Source organism: Diabrotica undecimpunctata, chromosome 2 (genome assembly GCF_040954645.1).
Source record: "Diabrotica undecimpunctata isolate CICGRU chromosome 2, icDiaUnde3, whole genome shotgun sequence".
Taxonomy (NCBI): Eukaryota; Metazoa; Arthropoda; class Insecta; order Coleoptera; family Chrysomelidae; genus Diabrotica; species Diabrotica undecimpunctata.
In genome coordinates, this window is record NC_092804.1 from 6526055 (window position 1) to 6539730 (window position 13676).

General features: G+C 32.4%; 1 protein-coding gene across 1 annotated transcript in view; it reads left to right on the forward strand.

Moving 5' to 3' along the window:
• Positions 1-13676, forward strand: part of LOC140433155 (uncharacterized) — a 38996-nt gene that overhangs the window by 21552 nt on the left and 3768 nt on the right. The gene's annotated exons all lie outside the window — the stretch shown is intronic.

A 13676-nucleotide genomic window follows, 5' to 3' on the forward strand; every position in this document is an offset into this window, starting at 1 on the left:
CATTGAAATTCATTTGCATTTGGTAATCCAATAGATGAAATAATTCATTATGTTATTACAGCATATATAGAGTAGTACAATTATGTATTAAATGTGAAAGTACTTTAATTCTGGACTATGCTCGGATTTAATCGAAGAAATGTGTAATTATATTAAACGAAATATTGACTGCTTGACATCAAACCGGGTAACAGGAAAAGGTGTGCAGATTTTCGGTTAATAAGGATGATCAGTGAAGTGCTCAAAGTTTTACTAAACATACTGCACAATAGATTATACAAAAAGTGTGAAAGAGAAGTGTAGTATGATGAGTGTTGATTTAGATGCGGTATGAAGACATTACCTTAGATAATGAAGATATCAAATTAACGAGGCAAAGATAGCCTGCGTTTTCTCCCTGTTGTTTAAACTCTATTTAGAACTATTGTTTAAGAAAATTTTTAAAAGATAAGCATACGATTCAGTTCTACTAGCTAGTACATCTACATAAAGTCTTAGATTTACCAAATGATGCTAGTCGAGGATCGATAAGGAAGATGAAAAAAAGAACAGAAGAAGACAAACACCCTAAATGGAAACACACACACATCCAAGAATTTTATTAATAGCGGTTACTTTTGTTTTCTATAAAGTGTGTGTTTTTGTGTTAAACCAATGCCTTGTTACTAGGTAGAGCCGCCCTTATCGTTGTTAGGGAGAGTTCCTGGAGCTTCCAAGCTTTTTAATTTACATAAGCTATCCCTGATTTCTTGTTTTGTAATTTCTATATTGTCATCGTTAAGACTTTCTTCTTTTTCTTCTTCCGGTTCTTTAGGTCTAGTACTGTCTGTATTGTAAAGTTTTTTTATTGATACTCATTGTTGTGGTTCTTATTTGGTTAAATTTTTTTATTCAATAATGTGTTTTTTACTTTTAAGAATCGCCATAGAAGGCGTGTTCCGTGTCTTTGATAGATCGAGCCCATTATCCTCTTTTTGTGCTTCTTACATAAAAATTGATATTGTTTTTTGTGTTTTTGTATTGATGGTAGGTGTTGTTTGTTTTATTACTACAGTATTGTTTATTAACTCAAAAAACAACTTAAGGACGTCAAATTAACAAATATTTTTTAACAATTTGCGATTCGTTCCCACATATTTTGTACTTTGTAGAATTTTGTAATATCAGTTCCCCCTTTTAATTCAATTTAAAGAAGCATTATCACTTCATGAGTGAAATTATGCGAAAACAAAGCGAAATCCTTATCCGACATGTAAAAGTGATAAAATTAAATCTCTATATAATTCCACTCGGTTTTCAAGGGCCGTTGTTGAAATATCGGTCCCTGTATGTTAATCTGAAAAAGGGTTTCATGCAAATGTGATCCCATGGTATGCAGGAACAGGAGTAAGAACTTCATATCGGATTTACTTACAAATTAAAATTGGGTAATGAATATGTCGTATGGTGGTTCGGTTATTATACTTGATTTAACAATAATCATTAAATATATATATATATATATATATATATATATATATATATATATATATATATATATTATATCAATGGTATTCCGGGTTTGACTCCGCGTTAAATGTTGTTGGTTTTGATAAAAACCATTTTGACGACGTTTCGGCAAGATCTCACTTGCCATTTTCAAGTCTCTCTGGATGGTCTGCTTCTTGTCGATGTTTGAGTGGAAGTGACGCTACGAGTGTAAGGCAGCTGGCTTTTGTAGTTACTGCGCGTTGCGCGCGCTCTTGTAACTCGAACATCGACAAGAAGCAGACCATCCAGAGAGACTTGAAAATGGCAAGTGAGATCTTGCCGAAACGTCGTCAAAATGGTTTTTATCAAAACCAACAACATTTAACGCCGAGTCAAACCCGGAATACCATTGATATAACATATAGCTCCCGCGGAAATATCAAAAGTAACATATATATATATATATATATATATATATATATATATATATATATATATATATATATATATATCGAGAAAAGGAGTACGACCGTCAATCCAAAATAAACTAAGGTACACTCGAAGAGTGGTGGGTTTTTCGGTCAAAGTGGAGAAATAAAAGACAAAGAAGGTGGCTACTTCATCTATTTATTGAAGACGTTTCGCTTTCTGCTCAGAAAGCATCATCAGTTCATCTAAAAAGAACAATATGAAACCAAACATCCATAGAGAAGTTACAATAAAAGTGCGTTACCTTATAAAGACATGTAGCAGTCAAAGATGTTAAAAATATGAAAAAGCTTACGAAACTGGACATTTTTCATATTTTCATACAAGCTTTTTCAGACAAGCTTTCAGACAAGCTTTTTCATATTTTTAACATCTTTGACTGCTACATGTCTTTGTAAAGTAACACACTTTTATTGTAACTTCTCTATGGATGTTTGGTTTCATATTGTTCTTTTTAGATGAACTGATGATGCTTTCTGAGCAGAAAGCGAAACGTCTTCAATAAATAGATGAAGTAGCCACCTTCTTTGTCTTTTATTTCTCCACTTTGACCGAAAAACCCACCACTCTTCGAGTGTACCTATATATATATATATATATATATATATATATATATATATATATATATATATATATATATATATATAACCATTAAGTATATAAACGACAATGTAAGATCGCGAAAAAAGCAGAAAAGTTAAAACTAAATTTGGTTCGAGAATAACTTTTATTGAATTTACATTGAAACTTTGGTCCATTGAAAATTAAAATTTAGAGTACAGAATTTTATTTTTATTTTTTTTTTATTTAGAAATTACAGCCGCATCCACCATAATGGTTATTAGCGGCGGCTACAGAATTACAAAATTAGAGTTTATAAAATATTCCTATAGCCTAATAAATTGCTTAAACTGTTAGGTATGTTAAATGTAAGACGAAAATTGGCAAATCTATGGCATTCAATTAATAAATGGTTAACAGTAATACATGTTTCACATAGGTGGATCCCTTTTGAACAGTAAATATGAGTGAGTAAGTCTCGTGTGTCCAATTCGTAATCTCGTTATCACCAATATTGTTCTCTTCTGTTCCTGGTTGAGGGTTCCCAAGCTGTAACGTCATTTTTAATTTGCTTCAGTGATGTTTGAGAAGATTGTCATTCGTTTTTCCACTTGCACAAAACTCGATTTTTTATAAAAGCTTTTATATCACTCGCGGTATTTCGAAATTTTATTTTTTTGATGTATGGGGGTAGTTAGTATAAACTTAAGTTCAAGTGTGTGGGATCGCCACCCGCAAAGGGTGTTCGTACTGTATCTCATAAATTAGAAACACTACACAAAATTTTATTTGTTGCAAATTAAATTGTCTAAAACTTTATTTTCATTACTTTTAATCGTAAAATGGAAGTTATAAACAAAAATAACTAAAAACTTTTAAACAATTTTTTTGGTACTTATAACTTTTTTTCTGGTTATTTTATAATAAAATGATATCAAAGCAGTATTATAGATGGGTTTTCATAGAGTAATTTTCACTACAAATTTGTTTAATTTCATTAATTTCTCTGGATTTTATAGCGCTCTGAATTTGACCAGGTTCTTGAATACTCACCATCTTGGAATAACGGTTTTTGCACGGTATCTCGTAAACTAGCAACTAGCAAAAATTTTTTGTATGGTTTGCTCATTCACGAGATATAAAAAAAACGTTTCTTCCTTTTTTCAAGATAGCGGAAGGGGGACAAGGCTGACGACCCCACAAACTTAAACTTAGCTTATGCTTACTCTCCCAACTCATCAAAAAAATAAAAATGCACGATAAGGCAAAAAAATGTAACATTTTAATGGACTATTTGGATATGTCGTATTCTTGTACCAATAAGTGTTTCTTAAATAATGAAAAACATTAAATAAAAACGAAACATTTTAAGAATAACTCACACTAAGATTTAAAACCATCAAAATTATGTATTTTCTTTTTGTAGTAGAAAGTAATCCAACCATAAAAATGATTCAAAATAAGATAATCACTTTCTCGACTCATCATTATCTGAACTGAGATCTAAACATAATGTGCATACATATACAGACTACTAATGAAAGTGAATTGGTATTCTAGATGCATTTGAAATGTATAGATTTATACGGATCATAGTTATACGTACATATATTTAAAATACCTGGCGGTCACATTCAAGTACACTGCTCAACAATTGGAAAGGATCATAATTATTATTTCAAATATTTTAAAAGTGATAATTGGCCTACAAAACTTCAAGAAAAAATTTTAATATTTCATTGGACCTCCTCGTTAAAAAAAATTTGATTCAAAGTTGTCATGCTTCACAGTTCACAGCTTTACTTAATTGTTGAAGCGAATTTACAGGATTATCTAACACATAGTTGTCGAGTTATAGCGACCCAAACATGTTCTCTGTAGTTCATATCTGGTGAACGGGCTGGCCACTTCATAATGTAATCTTTCGTTCACAATTCTTGCCCGGTGGGAACGGTCATTGTCGTCAATACGGACAAAACTTTTCCGATTGCACCACAAATGGTACAATAATTGGTTCTACAACCATATATCTATATGTAACAATAAAACACTGAAAACTTTGTTCCCAAAACTTCCACAAAATTTATTATAAAATCTTATCACTACAGCTGTTTTGACAGAGTGCCTTTCTCAAGTGATCTATTTTTGGCATGCGTTTACACTTTATAGTCTTTAATGAAATAGGTTGAGGGGGGGAGAGCTGTTTGTCTCAAGTTGGTCATTCAGAATTATATCTGTGTTTTTTAATTTGTTAATTTCCATAGATTCTAACAAAGATAGCTTAAGGCCTTTATTTTGAATGTGAAGAATTTGACATTCGTCATTAAAAGAATGATTATGATCTAGAAGGTGAAGTAGTATCTGTTTTTCTATTATTAAAAGCCCTTTTATGTTCTGCTATTCGTTTATTAAAATTTCTGCCAATGTGACCGATATAAGTTTTTGGGCAGTCGCCACATTTAAGTTTGTATACACCATTGTATAAGTGTTTTTTATTTTGACTCTTGTTGTTTTTAGTATATTTGCCCAAGTTGTTTGTTCTGAAAGCTGGTGTTCCTTTCTTTTTTATGTGTTTGGCTATTTTTGTTGATATTTTGCCTGTATATGTAATCGAGCAGAAGGTACTGCTCTGGGTTTTTTCTCTGGTGGAGAAGATACTAATTTCAGGGCTTTCTTGTGTAGTTTTTGATTTAAAATTTTATTAATTGTTTGTTCGTTGTATTCACTGTTTACTGCTATTTGCTTAATGATATTTAAGTCTGTCTCGAAGTTGATTTTGACATCGGAATTTCTGTTAATCTATGTAACATATTAGGAGAAGCTGCCAGTTTATGTTGTGTGGGATAGGATGAAGAATTATGTATAGTCGTCTCAGTATGGGTATAAAACTGATAATTTTTAAATCTAAAAAATTTATGGATTGATTTTGTTCAGTTTCTATAGTAAATTCAATATGACTATGTCAAGTGAATTAATATACGATAAAAATTGGTCGAACCAATAGAAAAACTGTTTGAATATGGGATGTTTTGAAATCTTTGTCTCTAGATGATCCATAAAAATATCTGATAGCAATGGGCTTAGAGGATTGCCCATTATAAGTCCTGCACTGTTATTTGTATATATTTTATTATTAAATTCAAAGTAGTCCTGGTTTATGCAAATTTCTAGAAGATCTAAAATTTCAGATATAATGATTGGATTTGTAATATTTTAGTCTAAAAGGTGTTTTTACTAGAATAACAGTTTCTGTAGAAGGAACACTAGGAAAAAGATTTTTTACGTCAAATGAAATTAATCTCTATTGTATTTTTTATGGTAAATTTAGGTGAAAATTTAGTGTGTTCTAAAATAATCCCTAACAGTTTTTTTTGAAAGTTTATATGACGGAGCTGTATAAAAAGAAGCTACAGGTCTTATTGGGTGATCCTATTTGTGTAGTTTAATGAAAGAGTATAATTTACGAGGCTGTGGGTTCATGATATTGAGGTATTTCTATTCTATTGGATTAACTATTGATTTTGAATTTTCTAACGCTAAGTAGCTTAATTTGTTTTTGATACTTTTCTGTCGGATCTTTGTGTAACGTTTCAATATTTTGATTATTTAAAAATTCTGTTGTTTTGTTATTATATTCTATTTTATCTATAGCAATAGTAGTGTTACTTTTGTCTGCTTTTGTAAACACTATGTTGTTTTCTATTGATTTATTTTTAATTGAAATGACTGTTTTATTCTCTTTGTAACAGGAATTTTTCGTTTCACTACACACATCTGTAATAGATTTTGCAATTATACTTTTTTCGATATTGTTAGCAGTTTTGTTTAATGCTGCTTCACATTCTACACCTAAATATTCTAAAGTTTTCTGATTATTGGGTTGAGGCAAGTTGTATTTAAATCCTCTCTCTAACAGTTGTATCTCGCTCTTACTAAATTTATTATCTGTTAAATTTATAAATCTATTGAAAAAATCATGGTTCGAAAAACTTTTTGTATACTTAATGAATATTGGATTTTTTACTATCGAAAATTAGATTATTTAGTTTTTTACACTGTGTATTGAATTTTTTATCTATTATATTATCTATAGAATATCTTGAGAATTAATATCTCAAACATCTCAAAAACTTCGGTGACATCGGTCAAACTAGTAGACATTTTAATAAACGAATAGCAGAACATTCTATATACGCACTACACCTTCTAGATTATAATCATTCTTTTAATGACGAATTTGAAATTCTTCACATTCAAAATAAAGGCCTTCAGCTATCTTTGTTAGAATCTATGGAAATTAACAAATTAAAAAACACAGATATAATTCTGAATGACCAACTTGAGACAAACAGTTCTCCCTTCCTCAACCTATTTCATTAAAGACTATAAAGTGTAAACGCATGCCAAAAAGAGATCACTTAAGAAAAGCACTCTTCCCAAACAGCTGTAGTGATAAGATTGTATAATAAATTTTGTGGAAGTTTTGAAAACTAAGTTTTTAGTGTTTTATTGTTACATAAAATGAATTTCCATCAAGTAACGGTCGAATCCATCAATTATATATCTATATCTCTGAGCCACCATCGTAACATTTGTCAGAACCTCTAAGTAGGTGCGGCCATCAAAAACAAATACCGCCCCAAACGTAAATAGAATCTCCCACAAATCAGTTATAGGCACCCCATAATGTTCATTATGGGCTGCCTACAACTTTTTCGTCGTTCCCTCCAAACCAAAATAAGACCATCAGAATTGTTTATACGAAATCTAGACTTATCTAAAAACAAACAGTCTCTCCATTCGTTTATTGCCCAGTTGCGGCGTTACCAGCCCATTGCCTTCTCAATTCGCGATGTTCCCTGGTTAGTACTGGATGAGATGAACGTCTTCTTGCCCTTAAGCCAGGTCGTATGCAACCTTCTTCTAACGGTTTGGTTAGAAATGATTCTTCTAGTGGCATTACGCAATGTTCTGTTAATGCGAGAAGCAGTAAGTATATGTTGGGTTCCGTCTATTAATAATTCTGTTGTGGCCCTTCACCAGAACATATGAGGCTACTGTTGTGATTTTATTTAATTTATAATTTATTTATTAAAAGGTTCTTATTTTAATTTATTAAAAAGCACGATAATTTATATCAGTTTATTTAAATCACTAATAATACATAATTTATTTTATACGAACGCTACAATTAAAATCGCGGGCGTGGGTCTTGAGATATTAACTAACTGTCCCTTTCATGAAAGCTCCGTTATTATATAAAAATACAGCCGGTCGAGAATTCAGCCTGACTATACTAGAAGGTCAATCCGGGTCATCGTTTCGACCGTTTTCTGGAAGGTTCCGTTCAGGTAGATTTCTGCCAGCTAATCGAAGGGTCTCGTAAAATCTAAAACATATAAGTGAATAAACAAGATGTTTACAGGTTTTTAATATGACTCATATTTTTACGTAACACTACACTATTTGTGACAACGATTCCAAGCTCTATTTACAACACGTTGTGACAGTTGAGCCCCTTCACGTTGCGTTAACCCTGCGTTAATCCACCTCACACCTTCTAAACGTCTTCAAGACATAGTTTATAACTATTTAATAAAAATACTCCACAAAATTTATTTTATTTCGGTAAAAATTGATAACAGAGACGTGGTATTTCTGGTGTAAAATATTACTTAGCTAGTCAAAATCTCATTTGTTTTCGTCTTATTGATGATATTTCCTGGACTTTTATTATTTTTAAAAAATATTTCTACCATGTCCCAAACGTGCTCTATTAGGTTCAGATCTGACGAACACGCTGGACAGTTTATTTTATTAATACCAACTTCCTCTAAATATTACGTGACACACATTGCAGAGTGAGGTCGCGCATTATATAGAAAATCATTACCAATATATTGAGAAAAGGGTACTACGTGATTCGCTAAAATTTCCTTAATATACGGGTGTGCAGTCAACGAATCCTCAATAAATACCAATTCTGTGTGCGCCTCTCGGGATATTCCTGCCCATATCATCACCAAACCCTCTTCATGGCTAACGCGGGGACTGAAAGCGCACTCCGCAAATCTCCCTCCAGTACGACGCCATACTCGCTCTCCCATCTGATGAGTGAAGACAGTATCTCGACTAATCTGTAAAAAGAACATTACTCCATTGTCCTAAATTCCTATGTAAATGTTCCCTGGAAAATTGTAGTCTAGCCACTCTGTGCAGTGGAAGTTGTTTGGGCCGGTTGCTGGTCTGCAACTTTGCAAACCAAATTCGTGTAATCTTCAACAAACTGTAAATACACTTACATTATTGCCTCGAACCTCTCGAAGCTGATTTCTTGTTTGCACCGCTGTTAAATGACGATCCCGCAAAGAGTTGACTGGGATAAAACGATTATCTAAAGCGGTAGTTTTGCGCTATCTGCCAAACTACTTTCTGCCACTACCCTGTGGATGGTAGAGCGATGTGTGTAGTACTCTAACCTTCTTCTTCAAGTGCCATCTCCGCGGCGGAGGTCGGCAATCATCATAGCTATTCGAACTTTTGAGACGGCTGCTCTGAAAAGTTCATTTGATGTACATCCGTACCACATATTCTCTAACCACATATTCATAATTTCGGCCATCTTCAACCAGAGCAACGGCTTTCGCACAATCTTCGACACTAAGAACCATGTTCAATCATAGGTAAACAAAATGTAAGTGTCAATATGACATAATGAGAATAATCACCAAAGCCACTTCGTCGTATTACAAAATAACTCCAAAATAATCATAATTAAAAAAGTTCTAAATTGTGGGTGGCAAATTCATTTGGCACATGAAACAAAAAATACAATGCTAAGGAGACATGATTGTAACCGAAAAATAAGGTTTTACAAAAATTCGCAAACGGAATTATTCCACGGGATGTTTTAAAGTTAGGATAATAAAACCATGTTTTAATTAACCCTGTAAAGTAAGTAAAATATAAAATTTTGTCAAAAAACTGACTATACCAAATTAAAATAATAAATTTATACACAGTTTGCTAAAAAATCATCAAAAAGGCTAAAAATAAAAAAATTTAAATACTTTGAATTTGACCAAAATTTTCTCCGTTGCATTTTTTTGCATCTGAGTGTATTGAATGTATTGTATATTGAAAATATATACCTACATAACTATTTCTTTTGTTTTGTTTTCTTATGCATCTCTCATTTAGTGTTTTTCTTGCACTGGCACTGTTTCAATACTTGTTCATTTTGTTTCCAATTCCACTTAATACTTTCTCTTTTGTTATCAGCGTATCCACATATTTTTTATTTAATATAAGTAGAAATAATGAATCAATTAAACTTTACTTAGAAAATTATATCATAATAATTACCAATTACAGCTGATTAATAATTGTTTAATAGTCAACAGACGTGTTCATTCAATTGTTGATACATATCTATGGTTGAAGTGTGTTAAAAAAAGTTACAACAAATTACCCGCCAACAGGTGAGATTGATACGCTTAATGCTCTGATGACTCAATGAAGCGACTAATTGGAACTAATGGATCACGTTCTTGAATGGTAAAGCATGCCACGAGCTGCACAATAGATACAGTCAATTAGCGTGGGAACAGATAAATGCGATATAAATGTTACTTTGAGTTTGGGAAAAAAAGTAATACAATTTGCTTGTATCAATAATAATAGAGACTATAAACACATCGATAATGCCCCTGAGACTGTTAAAGGAAAATAAATATATGTCACTTGTTTCCGCACACATATATGTTTCATATTCACTAAAGTCTTTTCGTTTTCTCACTTGTTCTGACTTTATGTGTACTTCTTGCGATGTTTCGGGCAAATTGGGCACTTCAAAGTCTTTATATCAATTCAAAACAATCTCCAATCAGTGCCAATCTTTTTACCAACTCCAATTTGTTTGTAAATTTCTTCATATTTCTCTCTAGAGAGAATTGTGGCTTTTTTTTCTTAGAAGCTTTTCTACTCTCCCAAATACCCTGTCTGCTGGAAAATACGAATGACCCCTGATTGGAAATACACGTAATATTTCTGTTAATTGAACTTGAGCTTTAAATCTAAGCCAGAAGTACAGCGAATGAATAATATGGGAGTTTTTGTTTTGTACACCGAATCCGTCGCAAAAAAGGCGAAGTGTCGTAATATTATCGTACTCTAAAGAATCCAAATAATTTGCAAGTGCAGAACCTATTTCAATTGATCCCCTACCTGCCTGATCTTCAGTCCACATAAAAAAAATTGGATGTTTGGACTGGCTATCAACGCAGCAAAAAAACATACATGCTAATCTGCTGTGCATAAAACGCATCATTAATAGGTGTTTTGGGCAAAGGCTGCACCTGCTGCATATTAAAGCAGAATCTAATGGAATCAGGAGTTTCTTTTAGCAGACTATAAAAAGCATTAGCCCTCATTTGGTGGATACCCAACTCAGTATGAAACTCTCTTTTCGTTACCTCATTAATTTCCGTTCTAATTTTGAATTTAAGTCTAGTACATTGTGCACATACATCTGATGCTGGAGTAGAAAACCCAATGTTAAAATCATTAACGAATATTCTACTAAACATCGAAAAGTTTACATTATGCTCAGGGTCGCATTGAGTGAGGTACATGCCATGCAATTTCTTTATGCTTAGATCAGCGGCCAAATAAATTTGTCTTGCTTTCTTTCTATTATAATGTCTTTCTATTACTTGTAGTTTACCAATAAACTCTCTTATTTGATTCTTTTTGACAACAGATTTTGTGGACAGGTGATCTTTTTTGGACAGGGATATTTCCATCTGACAATGTTTTAGCAACGTAGTTTATGCGATCTTTTTTAATATTCACACATTTCAAGAAAAATGCTTGGCATATCTGAATTTTTCTCTTGCTGACTCTTTTCGACAAAAAGTAGTGTACGGTAAAGTTTTCCAAATGAGGATCGCTATCACGATATCTAAAACAAAAAATGGGTTAGGTAACGAACATCTTAATTACCTTTGATTTTGCAAATTCTGCCTCTTGGTCTCACTTTTCTTTTTTTCCTATTTTCTATACAAATTTCCAACACACTTGCTTCCATTGTTAAAACTTAATACAATTATGTTAAACAACTGCTTAATACGTAATTCATAAACAACATAACATAACCTCTAAATCCTTTCCCCCTTAATTCCGACAACGTGATTAAGGTAACACAGTCCTCTCGTTTTTAATTTACAAACTACTACCATTGGAAAAGAAATATCTTCTTCTTCTTCTAATGGCGCTACAACCCTTTGTGTGTCTTGGCCTGCTTAACAATGTTCTTCCATTCTGCCCTGTCGGATACTTTCCTTCGCCACTGCCTGATGTTCACGGTTTTAAGATCCCTCTCTACGTCGTCTATCCATCTTTTACGGGGCCTTCCTCTTGTTCTGTTTCCTTGGGGCTTCCATTTCTGGATTACTTTTACAGCTCGATTATCTGGCATTCTTTCTAGGTGACCAAGCCAGTTTAGTTTTTGTGACTTTAGGAAAAGAAATATATTTCTTTGTTTATGCTACTACTATAAAACTAAGCCTGAAACAGCATAAAGAAACCTGCTACAAGTACGCACCATATTATGGATTTACATCATATACGGCGAATTAATTATTTAAAGATATATCGGGTTTTGCTTGAAATTTGGATTTATCGGCATTTGCTCGAACTGGTCAACTTTGTACATAATTTTAAAGGGAAAATATCGGTTTTTGTTGGAATTTGATACTCTAGAAACATCTCTGGAAAACTGAACATATTTTGTCTATGCATTTTTAATTGGAACACTATAAATTCATTCACACAGTTTTTTGTAACTGTGTTTGATTACTCTATACGATTAAATACCTTTCATTGGCAAATAAAAAAGTATAATTCTCTGAATACATTACTTTGGCACATGTTTCGCATAACTGATATCATAACAGTAAATCAAAATTGTATCTAGTCACGATCGCAACTAATACCAACACCGACTGGAAAAACCGGTAAGAAAATAAGGAAGGAAAACAGTACGGGCGTAACATTATCGACCAGACCAGTAAAAGTGAAAATATCACCGTGTTCAAAGCCATTAAGAAGTCCTAAAACGAAACCCGCCTATAACTCGGCGCTCGGTTTGGCATACTCACTATAATCGTTTATAATGATATCATCCACATTCACTTAAGGTATTAACAAGTTCATTGGCAAGCAACACTTTCACTTACGTGAAGTAACGAAATTAAAAACAAACGATAACGCCGCATTTTCACCGTATGCGTAACTAAAAATTCCACAAATTTAGATGATGCAGTTTCAAATTCGTTAGGAAAGAAATTAGCGGTTTTGGTTATTTCACTTTTTGTAGAGATGCGGTTATCGTTATAGCGTTTTCGTGTGTTGTGATAATTAACTTCCACGATTACAGTTTTTTTATATATAATGATTTGTGTACTCGAAAGATTCCTCTATAGATAATGACTGATAATTAATTATCTTTCTCTTTATTCTAAAGAATTTATTATACGAAGTTTGATTTAAATTAAACGGAAATATACTATTTTGTAGAAAAAGTATGAACTACTTCTAATAATTTGCTACTATTATCTAAATATCCGAATCACAAATTGTGGAGGATCCAAGGGGAGATCAAGGGGGTCATGATTCTCTCCAAACAAAAATAAATATCCATCAAATAATCCTACTTAAAAAAAAAATAATTTAAAACCCATCAACCCTATAAGCAGGAAGTTAATAGTTGAAATGATTTAAGAAAATAGGAAGAATTTGAATCCAATAATAAAAACTATTATTCTTTGTGGTAGACAAAATATTTCTTTGAGAGGGCATAGGGATGATAAAAATATTAAAAGTATCGTAAACAGCGATGGATGGTACAAAAAAAAGATGGCAATTTTAGAGCATTGCTTCGGTTTAGGATAGATGCTGGCGATAATGATCTGCTTAAACATTTGGAAACTGCTCCGGCTAATGCTACATTAATGAAGACTACTCAAAATGATATAATTTCTTGCTGTAAAGAAGAATGTATCTGCGATATCTATATTTAAATGAGATTAGAGAAGATTTTATTACATTTGTTATTGCCTACGATTCGATTCGAGAAGAAGATGTCGGTTCAGAAG